Genomic DNA, 24144 nt, shown 5'->3' on the forward strand with positions numbered 1-24144 from the left:
GGGGGTCACTTCACAAGATTTTACCTGTTTTTTTTCTGTAATGATTTATCAGCAGCGAGAACATCAATACTCGGTATTATTAATACCACTATAATACTCATTCTCGGTCTCAGAACTACTGGCAGACTGTTGGAAACTGTTTTGCAGGATTGCGTCAAGTGTCGCACTTGGCTGAGCGCGCCGCCGACGAATCCGCGCTCCATGTCGGACTTTTCCTCTCTCCGTTCATGTGAAGCGCTGTTTCATACGTCCAGTGATGCCTCTGCAGCCCGCAGACGGAGCGATACAGGAAGATACTCCAGTGTGTGGGACCTTACCGTCCAAGTGACGTCCTGTATGATCAATCCCGATTTGGTGGCTTCTCAAGGCGAAGACGCGATTTCAGCGATAATCAGAGGATTACTCTCGGGGCGACTCTCGGACATCCACTCTACCGCGCTGACAAGGTAGGGGGGCCAAATGCGCAAATTGTTTCTTCCTTTCATTCATTCTGCAGTGAGAATTTGTTTGCATGTGTCATCACTTACAACAGACGCGTCTCTTTTGTCAAACCGTGTTTCGTCAGCCACTTTCTTTCTTGAATGCGCGGTCCTGAGCGTCATGTTGACGGGCTGTGCATGATGGACTGCAGTGATTGTACACATTTTCATAACTTTCTTCCAAAGCCGGACACTTAGAGGAATTAGGTAATTCGTTTTGGCAAAGTTGCCAGACTGCGTTTCCCTCCTGTGGCACGTTGACAGCCGTCCCTGCCACTTGCCGTAAGTGATAATGAGGCAAGGGTGAAATATCCAATCACCCTACCCGTGCGCCTTGACGGAACAGCCGCGTCTGCAGCTGCGTCTTTGGCATTTTAATATGCAGAATTTCGCTCCTTCTGCAGGTTCAACATAGCTTGTTTTTATTAACAGTGGAAGGAAAGAGAAAATCGGAACAGACTGCTGTCACTTGTGGGACCAGGAAACAGTAATGGCTAGCAGAACATGTGCCATCATGTCAGTTTGGCTTCGAGGTGTTAATCTCACCACATCTTCCTTCTGTTATAGGCTCTGAAGCCTTGCAGGCTGCACACACTCCACTGATGGGCACTGGGGCACCATGCCTCGCTCCTGTAGCCATGTCAATCTGCTCTAAGGGTTCATTCAGGCTCTTTGGTTCACCCAGTCTCCTTGGAAATGGGCACAGTGTTGCATGTGGTGTGCACAGGCTGCACAGCTCCAGCCTGAATGTGTGATTCCAGTCATTAAAACACTGCCAGGAGTAGTAGCCGGCATGAACGAGCAACATTACATCTGTAAATGACTCTCCAAGACTAACTCCAGCTGCGATGTGAATGGATCACTTGTCTGATGTAAACCAGTTGGTCTACCACAATGAAGCTGTGTTAATGGCTCCTGGTGTAGATGAAAATTATATGCTATTAGAATAGACTCTGTAATTATTGTTGTGTGCGTGCGTGTGTGTGTGTGTGTGTGTGTGTGTGTGTGTGTGTGTGTGTGTGTGTGTGTGAAGGGGCACTGAGCCAACTGGGAAAAATGCAGTTGCTATTTAGACTCTAGCCGAGGTACAGCAAGACTCAAGGACGATAGGAAGGGATCAAGGCTACGAGGTCAGCCAAGTATAAAGAAGCCATTAGTAAGCTCCTGAAAATGAATTAAGCACTTCAGTAAAACAGGAATAAAAATATTGACCAAACTGATTGATCCTCCAGATTTGAGGTAATGTGCGACAGCATAAGAAGCATATTTAATGATTTCCCTCCCTGTTCCCTTCATCTTCTTTTTCCTGCCGATTCCAAGTGAAAGGCACTGCGAGGCAGACATTTTTCTCCTTCTCTTATCTCTAAGAAGCAGCGCGCACTCCCTCAATCTGTTGATCTTCCTTCGCTGCCTGTGTCACTTCCTTAAACCAGAATCGCGCGTGCTTTCCTCGTTAAACGCGAGGCCCCAGTGTGTGCTCCCCATCCCCCCCATCAGAGACCCTCTGCATCTCGCCCATCCATATGACTGACTGCAGCGTCGGGGTGGTCATTAGCTGCCTTCCCTCTTTGCCTGTCGGATAATGACGGACTTCGTGTTGAACTCTCACCCTGCATGCGCCTGCCTGTGCTTCATTAGCTTCTTTTTCTGTCTTATCAGCTGCTGCAGCTTCCTCCTGCATCATTTCCACAACCACCTCACAGATGATGAGGATATAAGAATCTGCAAACTTGAGGTTATGATGTGACCAACTCTTTTTTTTTGTTGTTTTTTTATCCCCATGTCAGCTAGCAGAGGCCTTATCCTGCTCCTGCCTGTGTTGTGCTATTGTTGAACTAAGCAGCGCCACTTTAGTTAAAGCACGATGAGATCTGCTCTGCCACAAATACCTGTAAACACCGCCTCAGCTGCTTGCTTTCCACAGGCTGCCTGTGGAATATTAAGGACGCTTTCGAGGGGAGATAAGGGCTGTTGAATATTTTAAAATCTCTCCATATTTCTTCCATACCCAGCAAGTCTCGCTTTGCCGTGCAATTATGCAGATAATGCTGTCCGAATGTAAATTTGTCATAGGGCCAGATTTGTTTGTGCGTCTGCTGCTCTGTTTTGAGCTCGTCTTTGAAGCCGAGGAACCCTGAAATTAAAATGAAATTATAAAAGGACCATCAGATTTGAGCAGCCCGAAGGGCAGAAGGAGGGTAAGACTACTAGTGGCACAAATATTGCTTTCTAACACCCCGAGGGTTTACAATAAAAATAAGGGATGATGACGGCGAAGAAGTTTTTTGCGATGCACAGCGATGACAGAGCTGTTACTCATGACTTGTCCCCCTCAGGTTTGATTAGGGAAGGCCAGAAGTCACAATCGTGTCGTAATGATGGTTGTGGATGACAGCGGTGATGAGTCAGCTATGGCAGTATTCTCTGACGTGCTGTAGTTCCAGGCTGTGTTCTTTTCTTTGTTGAATTTTAATTACACTGCACTGTTCTACTGAGCGGGGCCCCGTCCGGTCCCACTAAGTCTTGTTGCTCTTCAGCGGCTCAGTTATGAGAGCAGGACATCTCCTGTTCCCGAGGTGTCTCTCTCTCTCTCTCTCACCAGTAAGACTTGCTTGTTTGGCTTGAGGGGACTCTTCAAGCACTCCTGCGCCAGGCCTGTAATCTCAGCTTGCGCACTCCCCGCTGCACTTAGCTGCCGAGATTGGCCGTACGGGAGCCGTCAGCAGGCCAGTTTAATTTCTCCTATGCATTTTTTTTTTTTTCCCTTTTCAAGAAGCGAGGAGAACAAGCTGCGTGCCACCTCGGGGGAAACCAGCAGTGTGTTATTTCGCTCCAAACTGCGAGGTTCAGAGAGAGCTGGACTTCTTTTACGAAGCCTGCGCTCACAGAAGAGCGCAGGTCCTCGTGAGGTGGTGTGGGAGCCGCCGGAGCAGGCCTCACTGTACCCGGGCAGATTGTTACTCATGCTGAATGAACATAGACTCAGTGCTCGAATAGATTTACTAATCCTGCTCCTTAGAGATTATCTGCCCTTTGAGGAGTTTTAGGCCAGAAAAAAAAAAATCACTTTCTGCTCTGTAGGATTTATTCTTAATAACTTTTAACACCCTTGAATGTCAGCTGTCGTCATAATGTGTTCATTTAGCCGTCCTACAGATTTGACTTAATTGACATTTGGAGGTGATGTCGTGCTGCAGCTGAAATTACACTTGCTGTGGATGCTGCTCTGCAGTACGTACAGTATTCCACTGAGGGATTTCTGCGTGTGCAGCAGCTTTTAAGTTATTGAATGTCTGATGAAGACCGTTGTTTACCGTCACAGCTTCCCTTCATGCCTGCTCATGCCTGCAGGACTTACTACAGTCTACGCCTCAGGCTCTCTCTCTCTGTTCATACTGTGTTTCTCTACGCACATTATAAACACACACCGTATCACATATTTTCTCTCCACAGTTGTGTCAAGCCCTCTCTCTCGGAGATGCTAACGGCCACGGCGGTCTCGCCAGGTCCCGTTCCGTGTGCGACGCCATTGATGCCACAGCGCGCTCTGTGGAAATGCTTTGGTGCGATAGCCTGCTCTTTATCCGCCTTTCACCGGAAACTGGGGCACTCATTTGTAAATATAAAGACATACTGTAGACCTGCATTTGCCAGGGGACAATGTCGATTCTGGTGGGAGAGCGAGGGGAAAGGGGAAGAGAGGCATGTTTGTATGCCTTCCAGCTATTAGAGCATGCTCCGACTGTGAAAGGCCACTGCCATTGTTGGGTAACATAATCCACCAGGGAGGCCTTCAGCCAGACGCTGGGGAGGACTGCCTGTACACACTCTCCTTCTCTCTCCGAGTACAGAAGCATATCCCTTTCTGTGCTGGAATCAGCTGCTGAATGCTAAGCAATTTTCAAGTGGTGCTGAACTTGTGCGTGGGGTGATAGTGCACACATACCATTACTGTTGCCATTCCAAACACAAGCTCCCTGCGAGCTGACTGGCTCGTTCAAACAGTCTGATTGATGGCAGTATATTCTGATATTCTCCACAGACGGCAAGGAGCTGAATGGAGAAATATAGACAAACAAATACCTCCTGTGGGAAGAAGTCATCCCAGAGATAACTCGCTCTCTCCCTTTCTGAATGGTTTTAATGAAGTATGCTGGTGTGTGTGGTCACCTGCAGAACTGATACCGGCGATAATGTGTCTGTGAGCAGCAGATTTGTGGTTTAATAGTGCAATCAGTGGCTCCCACCGGATTATACGCAGACTCATGCTTCAGTATTGGATTGCTTCAATCTCGTAAGTGTAGACATTGTTTCCCATCATGGAGGGAAATATATTGCAGCATGTACATGCACGTAGGAGGATCTACCTACGTCCAGCTGCCTGATCGGCCAGTTATCTGCTGTCCAATACTGTATGTTTTCTCCGTTGCAGGTTTATTGCAATGCACAGCTTGGTTCGTAAAGGCTGGGGTTAATTATATGGAAACCATTATTTAATACATACTGACTTAATTCCAGAATTCAGATTCAGTTTACTGACTAAATAAGCGTGCACATACAGCTCAGGAGATTAAGCCTTTTGGGGGGGTAGCTCTCAGCGTGCCAAACCAAATGTACAGAGAGATTAACAAGCATACAGTTATTATGTGCAAGACAAATTGAGCTCAAAAAGCATTTTTTCATTGTTGTAATATGTATGAGGGGCACTGGTTTTAATATATGTGCAGTAGACTGGTGTCTTCTCTTTTTGCAAATGATTCTTCTTCTTCTTTTTGTGGCATTTTTTGGTGTTTTTTTCTGACTCATTTTAAAGGCTTTGCACCTGGCATCAAGTAGATTTTTACCTGCTGTCAGGATCATGAAGTCGACATTATCGAAGGACATGGCGTAGAAAGTAAATGAAAATGAATGTAAGACACAGCGAGACTCAGCTAACAATGGGATCAAATGACAAGGAACACAATCCCACATGCAGGAGCTCTGAATTAAATCCTCCAAACTTTGCAAAGACTCAGAATCTTATTCCTGCCATTACATTAACTCGGTCTTTAAATCCTTACCTTAAAATAACTGCAGCTGTAATCATACACACCATAATACTTAGACTGCACATTTTGCTATAGGTGGAATTTGAGATCGGGAGTTAAATGAATTGCTGAGCTGAGCTTCCGGTGGCCATAGTTCCTCCACTTCTCTTTCTAACCTTATCAAATGTCATCAAAAGTCAAATTGCAGTCATGCTTTTAAAATCATTTTCCATAAAAGGTTCTCATGTTCTCTTTTCTCACTTACACTCTCATAGTCTCTGTGCGTGAACGGCTCCTTGCAGCTAAGTGAAGCCCCTCATTGCCTCAATTGAGGGAGCTCTGCATGTGGGTGGGTAGTCGACATATTTCTTGTTCAAATGGCTTTTTTAGGAAAGATTCTGTGAGCATATATGAAAGGCTCATATCCATTATAAAGCAATCATGCCTCTGAAATGGCAATATGCTAATGTTTGTACAAACATCATGCATATTTCTAAACAGGGTTTTCTCCTATAATTCCAAACATCATTTATAGACTAATCTAAGATCTCGAAAGCCAGTGGCAGAGTTGTATGCTAATTTCTTTGTACCACAGTCTGGTAGCATGTGTACACAGTAAAGCCAGACTCTCATTTGCATGCAGAATGAAACTTCAGGAAAGTCTAGATAGCCTGTCGACGAGACTGACAGTGATGAGGAGGCCTCTTTTGAGAAGATTCTGACAGGATCTGACTGTTTTGGCACTAAAGATTATGGTATCCATGGAGCAGTGTAAACTAATCACACAGAGCCCATTTGAAACCAAATGATGTTTTTCCTTTTCATTTTTTTTTATCCAAACAGTACCAGACAAAAACATTTTACAACATAAATTGCTTGCTGTTGAACAGATAGGCACTCACGACTTTTATAGCGTGACAATCGTCCGGACAGGATAATAGCTTCCGTTATCGTCCCAACATTTTAAAAAGGTGTCTTATTCCTGAGGCATCCACATAGATTATTGCACTGGGGGTAATGTTTTTCATGACGATCATCAAGCCTTCGCCGTCTGGATGGGACGATCGCTGGAACGGGACTGGGCCACAATCAGTGCCACGTCAACCTGTTTAACCTCCACACAGCGGCGGTGTCACATCCTGTGATCACAGATGAATGTGACATTTCCACCGTTCCCCGACACTGATGAGGAATTTTGCCATTCAGCTCAGATGCAAGAGAACCTTCTTAGTCGTATTTCAGTTTGAGTACAATTTTAAGTAAGAGAAAGAGACATCCAGAGCGACATAGATGTGTTTTTGTCACTAGAATTCCTCCATCATTCGGGAGGGAGTGGGTGGGATAAGGTGGCCTTGAGTATCACAAATTGGAGTTTAAAAGAAGTGTGCAGAGAGCATCTGATAAAAGGCGCCGTTAAGCTGCATCGTGGAGAAACGTAGGATGCAGTGTTTTTGGAGCAATATCTGCACTAGCACTCAAAAGTGAGGATATTTCAGCCTCTGCTGCTTCGATCTTGACCTTCCTTTTTTAAATCACAAGTCCCCCAACTTTCATCACAGGAGTCAGCCTGGTCCGGCGGAGCAGCTCAGTGACTGTATGTGAGATGTGAGGAGCTGAGAGGATGCAGAAAAGCATGAATAGACAATTGTTCACGTTAAAAAATGTGACATTATTAAATAACACACAGTGAAAATATTGCTTTTTCCTCTGAGGTGTGTCTTTATACTCCTTTATTTAAGGTGGTGAAAGTCTGACTGGGATTAAAATCTCTTTTTATTTTTAATTAAATTTCCACATTTGTGGCTGGCGCTGTGGCCGCTCCGTCTTGTTCCATTACTTCCTGCAATATATAAAACAGATCGCAGCGTTAACCTTGAAGCGAAAAGCCAGCCCGCGCTTCACGAGTTGAATGCTTTTAACGTGAGGCAGCAGCACTGTGAAACGTTGTGTTTGCATTAGGAGCAGCTCGATGCCGCTCTGACACGGTGTTAGGAAAATAAACAGCGAAAAGCGAGTCGTCAGCAATCAGATGAAATGACACAGTAATGCTGAATTACATGCTGCACGGTTCCCTGTGTATCACTCGTGTGTAGGCAAACAATTCGAATCCCACATGCGAGTGGCGGACCCCGCCACGGCCAATTAAGACACACTAAAAAGACTGATAAAAACAGAATGTAAATGCATTGCAGAAAAAAAAAAGCAGACCATAAAGTGTGTCAGAAAACACATTTACTCCAGTTTGCGTCAAGCTCGTCCACATATCATACCCTGCACGATGAGGCAGCTCGTTGCTCACACTGTCAGTTTGGTGAGGACTTCCTCCGTGGAGGAGTGAGGGGGCTTCTCTTGACCTGCCAGCATCCCTCCACGCCACAGCTTTCTGCAGCGCCCCGGAGCAGCTGGCCTGGCTGCCTCTCAGTGGCTGTGACAGGGCAAAGAGGATGACGATGAATCAGGGGCATGACGAAGATCTCCCCAGCACTGACTCCTCTCTGAGTCGCCGGGCACTGTCACGCAGCGAGAGAGCGTGTGATCACAGTTACATTCGGCCATTTTAAAGCTCATAGGCAAGTGTGGTTCCGCAAAGCTGGCGCACGTTACTGATCGGCAGGGCCGGGTTTTTCTGTCTCCGCTCATAGTTTTCTTTTATTTATTACTCTCTCTTAAGTGAAGTCAGCTCGCCATGCGGTGCCCAGTTGTTGGCATTAGCATGTCATGTGTCCCCATGGGAGGTTCACCCTGTCATGTGACCCAACATCAAGAAAAGCCTATGTGAGCACAGCTCCTGTTTATTTAAAGCAAGGAGATTTATTTAAGAGCTCGTTACACAAGATAAGCTGCAAAAGGTACAGCTCTAAATGGAATGGAAGAGCCTATTTGTAAATGTCCGCAAGTGCCAGGCATTAAGTGCCTGGCTGAGAGATGAATAGAGGCGATAAGCAAGAGAGGGTAATTTCAACAATGGGTATTTTAAAGGGTAGATATTTTGTGATGACAGACTTTAATTGATCTCATCACTTTTGAATAGAGTATAATATGGGGTTTTTATTGAGCTCATCCAGACACTGACAGCGCTCTGTCAGTTCAGAGAAAGCAATAGTTAGAAGGATGGCCTGTGTGGCCCGAATGTCAGAGCAGGAAATCCGATGAATCGACGGCTGATTTTTCTCCCCGCTCGAGCCGCACACGCTCGGTACGCGGACTTACTTTGATCCCGTCTTTGGCAATAGGAGCCCAGAAGAGCAGAGCTGACTGAGTAGGGAGGTTTGACACAGTTGCTTTCAATCCAAAATGGCGTCAGCGCCGACTGAAAGCCCCCTCGTGTTCTCGACTTTAATTGAGAGAGAGCCCCTCAAGCGTACTGCCAATCTTCCTAGTAGAAGAAACCCTACAGGGAACTTTTCCTGCAGTGAAATGTTGAACTACTCATCGTCCGTCTGTGCCAGCCTACAATGCTCGCAGCTCTTCCATCTCCCCCTGTTGTGAGAGAGTATCAGCTATTAGGTTTTTTCAGAACAGAAATCGTGTGATTGACATTTGAGTGGTGAGATATGTGCACGTGAAGTGTGCTTGTCCTATTATGTGCATATAGTACACGCATACAACATGCATTAATCTTGATATGGTTGCATGGTCCATAGGATTAGTTTGGATTAGCAAAGCTATCCAATTTCCCATGACAGCGGCAATAATCTGTTTTTGAACTAATAATCGTGTTGGGGAAATATTATTCCCGCATGGAAGTGACTGCGCCACTTTTGACCTGACGCTTAAATAATTGATAGAGAAACGAGGCGGAGGGGCATCCAGATGTAATCATAACATACGCTGGAGTTTTATATAGGACCCATGTACTGTGGAATGCCCATGTGAGGCAAGGCAGGGCCCTAAAACTCTGCCAGATTTCATTTCACGCTCTGCAGAGCACAGCCTCTGAGACGGTGACATTTACATGGCCCTCTATACCACCGCCAGTTGCTGCAGGCCCAAGGCACTGGCTAAATCAGGCACAAGGGCCGATGAATGAGGAGGCAATGCGAGCGGGAGAACAAGGAGGAGATGTCTGATGCAGCGCTGTGCAGAAGAAGCACACAGAGCACATGAGTTTATCTTAAAAGGACTGTGTCACATCACAGTCATCCTCCGTTCTTTTGGAGGAACGTGGATTATGTGAAATACATGAATTATGCAGTTACGAGCCATCATTTTTGTATCATCGCTAAGACGCTACACGACGTGCAGCTTCCGTACTGACCTTTGTTAATGGTTACGGCCGCTTTGTGCAGCACATATGCAAAGCCACAAACATGGACCTCACAAATGCCGCTGTATGTGCAGCACGAGTGTTGACTGTTTGTGTGGGGGAGGAAACCATTGTTCAGTCGGTAAGACCAGCTTTTCCAGGGATTATCTGCTCCAAAGAGCAACTGGTCATCTCCGAACCAAAAGGTCATCGGGCTAGTTTGAAAGTTAGTTAACCCCTCCTGCCCGACTTCAACATACACACTCTATCCCTCACTAATCTGATTGCGTCTCCACCTCTAGTAGCTTACCGCCTCACCCCAGCCTGCACGAGTAGTTCAGTCCTTACCGAGCACCATATTGGCTCTTTTCTCCTTGATGGTGCTCCCCGTGAGAGGTTTCCCACTAGGTTGAAATAAACATGCAGAGCGGCTGCATACGCTGAAATGTTTCTGGCTGCAGTCAAAGGAAACCCTTTGGCAGTAGGAGAATGTTTCTTCCTCTGAAACCATTACAGACTGCTTTCACAGGTCTTCCAGTAAGCTCCTGAAATTGTATAAAGACAATGCATATTTGCCTTATATAATAGCAGCACACTTGGGCATCATCTCCTCACGCTGCACCATCTGAGAGGATTCTGCTGTGGAGCCACTTTGGCGCAGAATCTCCTCCCTTTTCAGGCTTCAAATCCTGGCTTTTGCTTCTTTTTTTTTTTTCCCTGGCAAGTCACTTTGCTGTGATCATATTTTTTTCCCCAGGTGTTGTGAAACTATAGAGCTCTGTGTGTAAACACATCAGTCAGAGTGTACCTGGACCCGGTTCAACTCAGAAAGCTGTGGAGTTGTACATGACAGCCTTTCACTGTCCGCGGAAATGTTTTATTTAAGTTCCAACATATTTCGCTAAAATGTCGCGCCAGAGCTGTCGCTGCAGCATGACCAGATAAAGAAGGGGAAGAGGCAGATGGACGCAATGACGGCAGCAGCTCGAGAGCAGGTGGAGGTCAGCATTGCTACCACGCAGTCTCAACTGGTCCGTTCGTCACGGTGCGGTGAATCGATACGACAGTCGAGCAGATGAGGCGCCCCTGCTAGTCCATTACGAAGTGGTAAATCTAGCTATGGCGCTTACTAACCGCCATAATGAGGTGGTAACAAAGTTATGGAATCATTAGTGAGCATGTGTCCCGGCAGGACGGCGAGGGAAAGCGAGCTTGGGGAGGTTACAAAGTGACAGATGGTGACTGTATGTGTGTGTCAGTGTGTGAATGAGTGAATGCTCGATGCTGGCGCTCGGGGTTGTTTTTTGCACCGAAACAAGTGAAATAAGGACCAAATATGGTATTCAGCTTGGTATACTGAGGACAGCGGGGCCTCGTTTGCAGTTTTAATTCATGAGGACGGTTATTTTTGACAGCAATGTGATTTCAGTGTTGTTTACAGTCTGGAGGATTATTCATTAGCAGCCCTTTTGGCAGCTTGGTGCAATATTGCCATGTTTTTGTACCACAAAATCAATGGTTATATTTAGCATCTGATGTGAAAAGCGGTTTTATCCATTCATTGTTTTCCCGCAACCTGTCATAGTTCATATCATCTACCTTCATCTAATATAGCTGTATTCAAGACTTCTAATCAGCCCCATTCAGTCTGAGTAAGAATTCATCTGAAACAATAATTCAAATGGAGCTAAACCAAATGTCATGTTTGCATTAATTCCTGGATTATCTCTTGGTTTATGGAGACAATCATTTGTGAAATTAAGTCTACACGGATTACAGAAGCCAGCTAACAAAGTGACTTCGCGACACCAGTCTATAAAACAAGTCAGTGAAGCGTGGTGTGAAATAAACGCGCCTGCTTGTGTGGCGTTTTTAAGTTCAGCCATAAATCACCATGTTGCGTGAAGACCGCAGGGAGAGGAGGAGGGGAGAGCGGAGGCAGAGGAAGGAGGGGCCGAAGCTGTGGTACGAAGCCAAAACACAGCCGATGCCAAGGTGGCAGGCATGGAAGAGGCGGGAGGGAGAGAGAAGACGAGGGAGAGAAGCCTTCTTCTCAGTCGAATAACCTGCATGGACGGACAGTGACGGACTCAGCCCTATTTATGGCCAATCATCCAGATTGCCCCTCCATTTCATTTTTTTTCCTTACAGCTGGCATAGTCAGAGATATTAGGGTTTATTTTCTAGTTTCACAACAGGCCATTTTCTTCCATTTATTTTTGTACAATGTAAAAAAAAAACAACTTTTGTACAGACTTGAAATTAACTACATAACGGCGTAAGTCATTTTGGTGTGCATGCATCATGCACAGTAGGTCACTGTTAGTCATTTGACACCCACAGGAAGAAGGCAAAATTGGTCACGTCCATTTCGTGCTTTGGTTTTAAATCAGTGAAATCGCTGTGGGCAGATCTAAAGTCGATGCAGACAGAGACGAATCCAATGTGATTCTGATGGTTGTTCTTGAAAAGCAAACATGGAAGCTCATCTTTTGCTGGCTTCACACGTTGTCTTTTCCCTCCAGAGATTGACTTTTCTAATAATTGTAAACTCACAGTGTGAAACCTGCGCTTTTGCCCGAGTAGCTTTTTTTTTTTTTTTTTTAATCCTCTTGTGACTCTACATGAGCTCAAATCATCCTCGCAACTGAGTGACAGTGAAAATGGCCCTGCTCCCAGTCTTCCACCTGCAGAGGGGCCAGGAGGGGAGTGAATCAGCAGACCGCTCCGACGCCGTTGCCTTCGCGGTGGCGCGTCCCCTCTCTTGAACTCCACGCCCACTCTTCTGTGACAGAGGAATTTGGTGTCTAGATTTATTAGTAATTTAATTAGCAGGGAAGAAAAAGGTCACAAGCGCCGAGATCTTTGCACATGTGCGACACAGAGAGTTCTTCGCTAATTGAGCACAAAATGGACAGACAGCTGGAGGTCAGGCATCAGTCTGGCGCTGTGGGCTGAGTGATGGCGCTGCTGCGGAATTAGCTGGCTTCTCGTCCCGTTATTGGTCACCACTTTTTCAGGTCACCACTTACGCCCGCAGTCTCACTGAGCCTTTTCAGGGACATGCCATTTTTAGTATAGATAATCTAGATATACATAATAAAAGTGGTTTTGGATTGAATTCAGGGCAGCAGATTTGCAGGGAGATCAAAATATGTTTTTTTGGCTGAAACTAAGTGATGGTGTGTGTTAGTGAGTGTGAATGTGAGTGTGTGTGTGTGTGTGTGTGTGTGTGTGTGTGTGTGTGTGAGAGAGTGTGAGAGAGAGAGAGACACAGAGAAAAAGATGAATGTCTCCAAGCTGCAAGTTAGTGCAGCTTGCAGGATGACTTCAGCACCACGGACAGCGCCTCATGCTTCATGCATATCACAATGCTCTTTTATCTGTATCGCTGCGCTCCATCTGTTCCCACACACACACACACACACACACACACACACACACACAGTGAAAAGCGAAGGAAACATTTATAGATTAATGAATGTGGCAGTGCAGCAAAGATCTGAGCAGCAGGTTTTCCCGATAAGCTCAGCAAACACAAGTTTGCAGCCTGCAAAAGGAGCCAAACTTAATTCAGCATTACCTGTTGTTTTATCTGCTTCTTTCCATAGCTGGCTTTGACACTTTTAGAGGAAGATATTTGGAGAAAACATGAACACAAACCCTCCATAGAAAGGTTTTGTTTGATCCTTGTTACTACATTATTTGTGCAAAAATACAATGCCAAAATATAGACTAGTTTATTCAATTAATAATGACGTTTCCTGCAGTCAGTGTTATCTGAAGCATCACAGCCTCTATGCTTTCATAACCCTCGATATGAAAGGATGTTTGTCTCATTTAAAGCTCTAGTGTATCTTGGCTGGCAGTTTTTGTGCAGCGCGTTTGTTCGAAAGGACGCCTGCTTGAGTGAATGTAATGTTCACCATCACATCCTTTGTTGGTTCTGTCCGATATAGCTAGCTAAGATGTAAATGATCAAACCACTCAGCCGCCCAGCAGTGCTGAGAGGATCCGGGGATGTTGTTGCGTCCCCACTGTAATTGAATATTCATCTCCATCTCACTTACTTCCCGGTCTCCGTTCAGATGGGCATTTCATTGAACTTTGTGGTGCGGATAAAGCGGTTCTGGCCTGGATTATGCTTTAAAGTTCTGGCCTCTTTCTCCCGGATTCCCGTATTGTTTTCGTATTTGCCACATCAAAAAGAAAAGCAAGTGGAAAATGCAAACAGGCACCTACTTTACTCACTAATTTGAGATCAGAAAGCAAATCAATTAATGGCATTGTCCCTTTTTGGACTGAGATGTGTCTAATGCATTATGGACAGCAAGCAAGCCTTTGTAGTGTAATTAGCAAGTTGTCGCGAAGAGGATGCAGTTTTGGGGTTTTTTTTTTTTTTTTTTTTTTCGCTCTCTAAATGCTTTCCACACTGCCAGGCAGACAGACAGTGAAAGCCTGCGTGTCGAAAGCATGAAATACTGGCATCTGTGAGGACACCCAAATCTCCTTGGCGGTTTTGGCAGAGGGAGAGAGAGAGAGAAAGAGAGGGAGGAGTGCACAGGCAGCAGAAAATGGCTTAGTCAGGGTCATCACTAGCCAATAGCTTTGGATAGCTGTGACAAGCCGGGCATTTTCTCAGGCTCCAATAAGCTAAGTGAGAAAAGATCTTCTTGACGCCATGTTGCCAACAAACACTTTTCTCACGGTCTTTATCGGCCATAATTATCATACATTTGATGGAGTGTAGTGTTTGTACCACGCCTACAGGAGCCTTCAGAGCGGCGTCGGCAGCAAGAAGGTCGAACTCTGGCTGAAATGGAGTATTTTGGTAACACTTCATGTTCAGGTACACATAATCACTGTTGCTTATTAGCATGCATATTCGTAGCATGTTGACTCTTTATTAGCCAGTATAAAGCACTTGTTTATGTCTTTTTCTGGGCGTTAGGGTTATAAAAGCTTAGGGTTATTTTATTCATGTGAAATAACTACCTTACTTACTATCAATAAGCAGTAATTAGCTGGTTAAAGAGGGAAAACTAGTTAATGGCTCAGTGGTTGTAGAATATGGTTCTGCAGAAAAAGGCATTAATCAGTGCTTTATAGTATATATTTTTTGCTGCCACAGTGTCCAAATATGCAGCTATAAAAGACATCTTGCATGCTCCCTTTTGCACAAAATCTGCACCTTATAGGGATAAATTTTGGTTTTGATTTTTTTGTTTTGGTGACAACACCTGCTGTCTGTGGATATTAAGACAAAGAATGCAACTGTTTATCTGTCTACATAGCCAGACAGCAGACTACAACATGACACAGAAAGCGCTGCAGCTAATGAGCTAATGCCTCCTTCATGTGTACAAACATGGGCACAAATCTCGTGCTGCCCCTTAGCTTGCTGAGTGAGCCACTGAACAAGCATCAGTGTTTAAGAGCTGTCTGTGTAGTTTTGCAGGCCACAAAGGTAATTAGCTGTCAGCTGTTGCAGTATGACAGTAAATATCAGGATCAGTTCCGATGCTAAACAATGTGATCCTTATCCATCAATAGCACTGCTAACAAAACACTTTGTCACTGCCTTGCTCGCTGCAGAAGTTTGTGCCTCCGCCGGCTCAGCTGTCAGTCAAACTCTTAGCCTGCCCACTCAGAGCGGGCAAACATTTCCAATGCATCTCCAAAGACCTTTTTTTTCTGCATTTCAATAACAGATGTTTCAATTATAGATAAACTTGTCAAATCACGTCGACATGATTTTGGATTTGAAAAACCTTTCAGTTGGACTAAATCTTCCTTTGGCAGTTTTTTCAAATAATGCCAAACAGAAGTGCTCATGATTCAGCGCACTGTATCCCACAGAGGCACTGTTATCTCTATTCCACGTGTACGCGGCTGCAACCCACTAAAACACAATAATAAATCCTGATCAAATGTTTTCCTTTGGAAGTGAATAGCCGCAGCAGGGGGGGAAATTACTTCATTACGGGTGAAGTCAAAGGGAGTCACGATACTTCTGTTTGCCGCCGCGCAGTGGGATTATTCTTTGCATGTCAAAGTGCCTGCTCTCTTCCAGATGACTCTTCACCGGAGATGCATGTAAGTATATATGGCTGCTGAAGTTCAGTGGCCCGCAGGACAACAGATGTACGTCCTGTGTTGACAGACACGCGAGCCGCATGTCTAAAGTCAATGTACATTTGTTTAGCGTGACGAAACCCAGTCGGACCCTCTCTGTTCGACCATGCTGACGGTTTGTTACGTTCAACGGTCTCTTCACTTGTCTGTTATGTGATGATGCTTTTATAATATCAGGATTTTTTGAGAGCTTCTGAAGAATACACAAACGCACATACGGTACACAGAGCAATAGATCCTGTGCTGACAAAATCCAATCATGCACGCACACGCACAAAAACACACACACTTGATGATGTCATTTGTATAATCTGATGGAATCTGGGCCAGCGTTGACGAGGAGGCAGCCGGCGGGATGAGCAGTCACTGTCATAATGATTTGGTGTGTAGGAGGGGAGGTATGGGGAAAAGAGGAGTGTGTGTGTGTGTGTGTGTGTGTGTGTGTTTGTGTGCGCCTGTGCGGTGGGGAGGGGTGTCACGTAGCAGATGCAATCCTCCTGCTCATTTGCTTTATATGAAGGTTGCAACAAACAAAATGTACCGAGGCGTGAGTCATTATACCTTGTAATGTTGCAATTTATGCTGTCGCTTGAATTAAAACAAAGTGGTTTTGCTCCGTGTGCACCATTAAACCATTAGTCATTTGTGTTTGGCTGATCTGAACAGGTAAAGTGAGGCGAATGTGTCATAGGAGCGATGAGAAAAGGGACGGCGGCTCTTATTTCAGATTATATTTTGAAGCGCTGTTCGTGTGCAGCTGAGTTTGGTAAACGCCGGGATGAACTTCCACCAAGCTGTGATAAATGGCAGATTTCCTTTAGGCCTACGCTCACTCATTCAGTAATTTTGTCTGTACTCGCCCTTTAAATGTTGGCATGGCTTTTGGAGTCTCTCGTGTTTCCAAATGCCAGACAATTTTAAGGCATCATCACTACACAGTTTGATGAAAAACATGTTGCATTTGGTCGCAAGCCACACAATAAATTCTTGGAGCGGATCCTGTAAAAAATTACACCAGGCATTTAGACATCTAATTAAGCTTCCGCTCTCTGCCAAACGTTAATTATGATGGTTTTATACTCACGATATACAGAAATTTAATAAAGTAGTTGAACATTTACCCAGCAAACGAAAACACTCACGTCTCAAAATGATTAATTAATGATTAAGACACTAACGGCGTAATCACTGTACTCATCAAAAAATTAACCATAGCTAACGTTCTTTTAAACAACCTGTGAAAACTGCCTGCAGCAACACAGCTAGAGTAATAGGATAGCTCACAATCAATGCGTGTCCATTGATTTATACACAGGCCCAATACAAACTAGACCACACCGTAGTGATGCGTCAACATCCTCTGATTGCCCCAAAGCAAACGTCAATAAAAATGATTAACTGACTGCCGTGTATGAGTAAAGGAAAGAGGGCAGATATGTGACAGTTTGGGCCGCAAAAGCTTTGTTGTTCCTGCGTCTAGTTACCTCTCAGGGTAACCTCAACGTTGCACTGTGACGTCTTCAAGCTCTGAGGTGATTTGGTATGAATATCTTACGTGCGTTTAAAGCACTTTTTCTCGTAAAGACGGATCCGTTCCAAGACTTTCATCCTGCTGCTTTGCCTCAGATACAGTTACTGATGATCTCTGTGGTTGAGGAAAAGAGCTCTTCCGTCTTACACTGCATCTTACTCAGCAGTTTCTTTATTTTCTTTGTGTCCTTCATGACTCAGTGAACAATCGTTTCGGTCCGGTATTTGTGTGCCCTCTTGTCTGTTTTGAAAAGGTCGTGTTTCATTTAGTCTGCATTATGTGCATTGCTTGCACAAGTATCTGCACTGCTGTGTTTCTGTACACGCATGAACGTGCAGTAAGCCGGTGTTTGTAGTAATCCTGTACTCGTATGCTCACATGGCGGGGTGTGTTTATGTGTATTTATGGTGCTGGATGCATTGGGAGTGGGCGTACAGGCACGTTTTGTGTCTGATTTAGATTGACGTGCCATTAAGTGAGGCACTCGTGGTGGGTGGAGTGACTCCTGGCTGTCAGTGTGGTGTCACTGGCTGCAGGCATCCTCCTCAGGTGATGACACTTACTGTAGGTCCTGGCCGATGATGTAACCGCGTCACTCGCCAACTAAAACCTACACTCGACTCATCTTGACTCTCGTAGCTCCCTCAGATGCAGCTTTGCATGTGCAGAGAGGACAGTATAGAAACATCAAATCTGAAGAGCAGTCAAGCACATCTATGTTCGGATATCAGAGAAAGATCCTTCAGGCCTGCACGAATGCAGTCCTTCAAATTTCACCAGTGGGCTTTTGTGCATACAACTTGCAACTAACTATCGTTTTTTCATAACTGATTAATCTGCTGATCATTTTCATGATCAGTCAGTCAATCGTTAACTAATATAACATCAGAAAATTATTGAAAATGCTCATCAAGATTTACTAGAGGTAATCAAATGTCTTCTGTCCAACCAACAGTCCAAGACCTACAAATATTGTTTCTGATAATGTGAAAAACTACACATTTTCACGTTTGAGAAGCTTCAATAAGAAAGTTTTGATATTTTACTCGAAAAAAAAGAATACTTTAACAATTAATCCATTAGCAATTTTTTTTTCTTTGTTATTGACTCATAGATTAATCATTGCAGCGCTACACACAGCACAAATCCACAGTCCACAGTTTAAATTTCAGCTGGGGGTCATCGTCACCTTCTTCTCCTTATTTCTCTACTAAAGGCAGAACGCAGCATCAAACCTGAGGCATTACGTTTGATAAATGACATCAGTGTTAGAAATTTAGACAGTTTAGTTAAATTACACGTTCACTGGGTCAAGCAGCGCAAAAGTTAACCCTCAGTTTTTTCAGTCGGAGACATTAATCACCCTCCATGGACACTATTCCACTTACATTGCACGTAGGTGTGTGCGATTTGTGTGCACACGCAGCAAGTTTATGTGTGCACGCACCAGGTTGTGTAGTATTCCATCTAAGCCTTATTTTGTTCAGCATGTGTAATCCCCTTAAATTCCCCACTGATAGCCTGACTACCTTCACTTCAGATTAGCTGAGGTAGAGATCAAGGAGAGCTCCTCTCGCCAGTATGTAGGACGACACAGAGGGGAGTCGTCATAATAAAACCAGTTTCATGAAATATGCTGCCATGGAGTCGGTAGCTGGCGAGATCAGCACAAAATCTGCGCCGAAAATAAGATCCATATGGTGTGTGATGTGATGTTTACATCCTGTGCTCTTTTGAATTCACTAACACACTGATGCATGTGATTTCTGTTCCCTTCTGATGCGTGCTTTTATTCCAGTGGTCCCTCTTCTTATGTAACTGCATCCCACACTGCATTAAACATGTAGCCCACAGACCCATGTGGACAATTACACACCAGGTGACAAGTCAATGGGAGATAGCATATAGTGTGTACACACAGATTTAATGACTTTATATGCTCCTTGTGGGACTGCCTCAAAGAGCCGGCTAGTGTCAGACAGATGGTGGGGTGAGTGCAGGGTCCGTGTTTCAGTCTCTGCACGCAAATGGGTGTTTATATAGTTTCTTTCATGTTTGTGTGGATGACATTTTTTATTTATCTGGTTAAATTGTCAGATGCAACAAATGTTCAGGAGCTGTCAAGGCAGTGATAGCTTCTTTGAATTTCAACAAGGGGTGGGGGTGGGGGGAGGTTGGCTTAATGAGGCTCTGCAGGAGTGAAACATCAGAATTACACAAGCACATCCCATGACTTCTGAAGTCTCTGCAGATTCCTCACAGCCCCGCAGTACGCGAGGTAAATGCAGAGGCACGATCTGAACAAAGGCCGCAAACTGACGTAGGGCTGGAAAGCAACAGGATGAAAGGAATTACAGGAGATCGATTTGTTTTTTTAATGCACTGTGCATAATGAAAGATGTTGAAAAGAGACAGCTGAATTGTGTCTGCGAGGACTTCAGGTGTTTCACTTCGGTCAAAGATTAAATTCAGCGTCTAAACTAAATCACTAAGTGCACAATTAAGAGAAGAGTTTGACATTTGGGGAAATTTGTTCTTAGCTCTCTTGCTGAGAGTTCAATGAGACGATTTATACCACTCTCATGTCTGCACCTCAGCTGTGGAACTAGAGCTGGGAGGTGATTAGCTTAGCTTAGCATAAAGATAGATAGCAGGGGGAAATATAACTAGCCTGGCTCTAAACCTTCGAGACAGTGGAGATGTTTCCTCCTGCCTCCAGTCTGCTAAGATAAGCTAATCGCCTCCCAGCTCGAGTTCCAAAGTGAACACAGAGACAGAGAGTGCTATCAGTGTTCTCATCTAGCTCTCAGCAAGAAAGGAAATAAGCATATTTCCCAAAATGTGCAACTATTCCTGTGTAAAAATAAACCTGCAAACACCGAACAGCGTTACTGTCTCCAAAGAGAACACTTTATGTTGACTCTGTGTGTTTATTCAAGCAAGTATTGTACAGTACACAGTACAGTTGCAGCCGGGATGGCGAGTGTCCAATGGAGCATTGGAGCAGAATCACATTAAGGTTCATGTGAGTTGAATGAAACGCAAGTTAGTGTACAGTACATGATTGGTATGGAGCAGGAGCATGAACACGGCGCCTGAGGCCAAATGAGCTACTGTACAAGGACGTGTGCAGAGGAGTGCAAAATTATGCAAACGAGGTTGCATAATAATGACAGTTTATCACAGTGAGCCTAATGTTATATTAATCTGCTAACTTGACAGCGGTGCGCTATGCACTTCTAAACCTTTCTTCTGTCTCAGGCGGGATTGTTGGCCCTGTTCAGATATCCTACCATCAAATCATTATTCTCGCTGTTTATCTATGAGAGCATCACCGGTGACACACCTCCCCACCTCAGCCCGCTCAGTATTCACAACAGTTCAGCCTCGCTAATGTCTTCCGCAAGTCACATCATTACTGCACCCCGATTAATCTCATATTATCAGCTTCACTTTGCTCTGTAAGAGCCAGAGATGCTGCACAACCTTGATGTAATTCACTCTACTTTATTATTGTCTTTATGAGAAGATTGAAGCAGTTCATAAATATAATGGACTTTTGCAGGTACTGAAGAAGAATCACTGGGGCAAGCAGGCCTGCATATGTGTGTGCAAGAGGTCACAAGTAATTATTTTATGACTTTTAATATTTAGTGCACTCTGTTATATCTATGTGTCAGCTGGACTAAAAAACCTTTCCTCATTGAAAATTGGGCGAGTTTTAGGGGCTGACGGGGCCACTTTATGTCAGTCAAATCTGCCAACACTGGTCAAGGTTGTACTTAAACTACATTTCCATAAATCACATCTATCACACAGTGTCAATCTCCATAGATTATGCCTCAGAAAATGAGAAATTTTAAATAAGGCGTGCACCAACCCTGTGCAGATGCAGGTGAAGTCTTCTCACAGTTGACATTTTGGCATGTTATAGCAGGAAAAGCAGTGAGGTAATTAAGAACATTAATAAAGTTCCCCTCAGCTGGTTCCACAGCCCTGGTGCTGTAATTGCTGGTTCACTTCCTGGGACTGAGCCATCATGAATAAAATTTGTTTCACGTGTGCCTTTTCATGGTCTGACGAGCCAAAATGTCTTCCATGATAAAGGTTTATTGTGGAAGTGTTGTGTGTTTTATGATGCCGATGTATTTATGGCAACAGCAGAAACACTGAACGCTTGTGTCAGTTTTATGGGGCCGTTATTTAGCTCTTATAGCTGAGGATTCAAGTCTGGATAAGTTGTAAAGGTAAATTCTGGGTGATGAGGCAAAGGAAGGCTCCACCAGCTCCACTGAGAAGAGTGTAACACCAGGGCATTTTCTGCTTTATTAGACTGCAGCCAGCGACAGGAAAGCTGTCTCAGAGCAATGTGATTACATGCTATCGAATACTTGAGCCAAACAAATTGTAGATGGGTACGGTAAGAGCTTTAGTTCAGGTAATTCTCCACTTTCCCGTCTCATGACACGGAAAAAGGAAGTGGCGCTTACTTGCATGTCTGCGTTTGAAAAACACTCAAGATTATCCTCTCATTTGTCTCGTGTTCTTTCAGTTCCGTTAAAGATTATAGACAGTTCTGGCTTTCTAAAAATCTGGACTACATCTCTCCTGTGAATTTCACACAATCCTCATTTTGTCTCCAACATGTTCTGGTCCCCCCCACCTCCCTCTTTTTATCTGTTTGTTCCTTTGTTGGTCCTCTGAGCTGTACGATGCATCTGTCTCTCAGCTGTAACTCATCCAAGCGGCGGTCTGGATGCTCATTCAGTCCCACTTTACTTGCTGTGGATGACATGAGGGTTGTTCTCTCTCGCTCTCCTGTCTGCCCCTCTTCCCTCCATGTGAGGGTTTAACGGTGTGTGTTATCATATGTTCGGCTTGCTGCCCTGCACTGTAGATAGAGCTTAACACACTTACTGCTCAGTAATGGGATATCTGCCTCCTTCAGATTGGTGTATTTGCAGTGAGAGTCCTGTCTGTCCTCCTGCGCTCTGTCCATGTGTGCTTTATTCTATACATTTCTATTAATTTATGCAAAACCACTGAAACCTTAAGTTACATAACCTTAAAACCACTTCTAGTCAAGAAAATATCAATGAATTATGCTCCCCAAGAGGATGTTGCAGTTATGCAAGCACTTTTATAAATTCAAAGGATTTAGTGTTTTCCAAATAACCACTCTGTCTCAATTTAAGTTTGGAGTTTAAAGGAAAAAATACCAGCATAGAACACTTTGACACAGTTACATAAACAGCTTCTGGCAACGAGGCACATTTTGTTGTTTGATTGTGTGTTGCTGTTATTCCTGTGGATAACAGCCTGGCAAAGACAGCCCACAATTAATTTTCGCTTTGCTCTTTGTGGTCTGGCAAGGCCACAAATGCATTAGCCTGAGACGCATGTTGTGTTAAATAGGTTGTACATGAGACGATTGACAGTTGCCGCCTTGGCTCAGACAGCAACATGAATCAATCCTATACCTGAGTGATGGATGTGCTGCTCACAGGGCCATCATTGGTCTTTGTCTCTGACTTTCAAACTGGAAAAACATGGAAATGTAGCCGCTAAAATCAATGCGTCTGCCTAGTTTCCTGCTTGTGTATTAAAATACAAAGTCTTAACAGCTGTTAATGTCAGAGAGGTTGAGAGTCACAATATCTACTGAAAATTCACTGTTTATATTCTGTATTTTTTGAAACTGTCAACAAATCCCATGAAAAGACCAAAACCAGCAATTAGTCAGTCCCTTAACACTTTCTCAGCCTGCTGTGGCACTCAAGCCCAGGCCCATTTGTTGACATAAGTGTTTAAAAGCTGGGAATAGTATTCAGCAAATTTTACTCAAAGAGCAGTGAAGTGTGCATTTGTGGGGATTATTTTCCCATATCCAGTATTTCCAAATAGAAATCATGTAGTAACATGGCTTTTAACATTAAGCTAGATATCTAGCTAACTAACCTGCTGAGACAAGTCTTCATCATTCAGGCCAACATGCCTCTTCTTCAGATGCTCCAGCATTACCGATGTGCTCCCGTGCCAGCGAGGTCAGCTTTTTGGCCAAATTAAGAGTGAATTTCTCTTGAGAATTGAGGTTTTTGGTCATGAAGGTGTTGCCATCACTCCATTGTTCACTTCCCCCCGTAAATGGTGTCACTACCTTTAATTGACAATCAAATTCATTGGCAGCTAATTAGGTGATTGGCCTTAGTTCACTACATTATTTATTTGTTGCACTCCTACTGGCTATAGATGCTTGCTGCTTTTTTTAGAGCACAAATTGTAACTGATGAATGGTAAATGAAATTTGTCGCGTCCACTCTGAATGTGAGAAGCCGTAAAGGGTTATCTTACATTGTCAGAGAAAATGTACATTTTCTGATTACAGCTGTTGCCGCGTTGTGATATTCAACCTCTCATCTCACAGTGCAACAGCAGCTACCTTCAACAACCCAAAATTGTTCGAGGGCTATTCAAAAAGAAAGAGCTCATAGTTTGGAAAATTGTTCCAATATTTTGGAAAATTGTTCTATCATACACTTGTCATCCATTTCTCACCTTTTCCTCTTCCACCGTCTGCCTCTCGCTCTGGGCAAAACATCCACCCTGAGCTTTGTGCTTGTGCCTCCATCAGGAATATAATGTTCGCTGTTTATTTGGTGGTGTGCATGTGACAGGGGTTTGTGCTTATACAACGCACATTTCTTAATATGCAGTATTTGTAAAAGT

The 24144-nt window shown here is 44.3% G+C and overlaps 1 protein-coding gene across 1 annotated transcript in view; it reads left to right on the forward strand.

Moving 5' to 3' along the window:
* The first annotated feature begins 227 nt into the window (after positions 1 to 227).
* Positions 228 to 24144, forward strand: part of dlgap1b (discs, large (Drosophila) homolog-associated protein 1b) — a 91583-nt gene continuing 67666 nt past the window's right edge. Inside the window, exon 1 of the mRNA XM_076721450.1 lies at positions 228 to 446. The gene's annotated coding sequence lies outside the window, so the exon portion shown is untranslated. The remainder of the gene's footprint in view (positions 447 to 24144) is intronic.

This window comes from Chaetodon auriga, chromosome 21, assembly GCF_051107435.1.
Source record: "Chaetodon auriga isolate fChaAug3 chromosome 21, fChaAug3.hap1, whole genome shotgun sequence".
NCBI lineage: Eukaryota > Metazoa > Chordata > Actinopteri > Chaetodontiformes > Chaetodontidae > Chaetodon > Chaetodon auriga.